This window comes from Budorcas taxicolor, chromosome X (genome assembly GCF_023091745.1).
Source record: "Budorcas taxicolor isolate Tak-1 chromosome X, Takin1.1, whole genome shotgun sequence".
Classification (NCBI taxonomy): Eukaryota; Metazoa; Chordata; class Mammalia; order Artiodactyla; family Bovidae; genus Budorcas; species Budorcas taxicolor.
In genome coordinates this window covers 93,844,334-93,845,521 of record NC_068935.1, presented here as the reverse complement: position 1 = coordinate 93,845,521, position 1,188 = coordinate 93,844,334, and the positions used below count along the sequence as shown (strand labels likewise).

General features: G+C 43.4%; 1 non-coding gene across 1 annotated transcript; it reads left to right on the top strand.

Annotated features, from left to right (window-relative positions):
• Positions 1-791: 791 nt before the first annotated feature.
• Positions 792-897, top strand: LOC128070716 (U6 spliceosomal RNA). Its single transcript, XR_008201686.1, has one exon. It is a non-coding gene; the product is annotated as a U6 spliceosomal RNA (small nuclear RNA).
• Positions 898-1,188: the final 291 nt, after the last annotated feature.

Genomic DNA, 1,188 nt, shown 5'->3' with positions numbered 1-1,188 from the left:
GAGGGCCAGAGGCAAAAGGCAAGGGGCCGCTATGGTAAAAACCCCAGAGATTGCAACTACCACCAAGCTATAAGGAGCCATAGGTCACTATGCACATCTTCCTGGGATCCTGAATGGCTTTCCTCTGCCAAGGGTCCCACAGCCCAGGATCACCTCCCCTGGGGACATGCACAACCCACCTCAGAGTGTGGTGACCTTCCACAGGGACCAGCCATAGCAAGCACTCCCCACACACCCCAGTGTCATCTGCTGTACCTCTCTCCCTCTTCCCAGCACAACTGAGCCAGTCAGCCCTAATAAACCATTACTTTGCCTCCTGTGTCTGGGTGGAGACCAGACACTGGAGAGACTTACAAGCAGAGGCAGTCCCAAAACCAAAGTGGAATGCCAGGAGCTCTGTAAGCAAAGAAAAGAAGGGGAAATCTCCCCAGAAGTGGCAGGTGCAATGATTTAAATTCTTGCAATTAGCCTGTGCTTTAGTGGGAACTGTAGAGTTTGAGAATAAGTACAAGCTGGAGCAAGGGAAGATGTAAGTCAGAGCTGACCCCACACTACCCACAACTGGTCCAGAGACTTTTCTAGATATATTGGAGTAATTTCTGAGTAAGCAGATCAACTGGAGCAAAATAACAGATGAATCACTTGGATATTCTTCTCACTACCATTCTATATATGCCCCCCTCTTTTTTTTCCCTTTTAAAAATCTCACATTGTCCAAATATGGCTTATTTTTACTCCTTTAATTTTTATTTTTATTCCTACTTTTTCTTAAAACAAAACAAAACACCCTAGTGCTCGCTTCACCAGCACCTATAGTAAAATTGGAACAATACAGAGAAGATTACCATGGCCTTGTGCAAGGATGACATGCAAATTCATGAAGCATTTCATATTTTTTTCTCCTTCAAAGAAGACATACAGATGGCTAACAAACACATGAAAAGATGTTGAACATCCTCATTATTAGAGAAATGTAAATCAAAACTGCAATGAGTTATCACCTCACACCTGTCAGAATGACCATCATCAAAAGTTCTACAAACAATAAGTGCTAGAGAGGGTGTGGAGAAAAGGGAATGCTCTTGCACTTTTGGTGGGAATGTAAATTGATACAACCACTATGGAAGACAGTATGGAGATCCCTTAAAAAACTAGGAATAAAACCACTATATGACCCAGCAGTCCCAC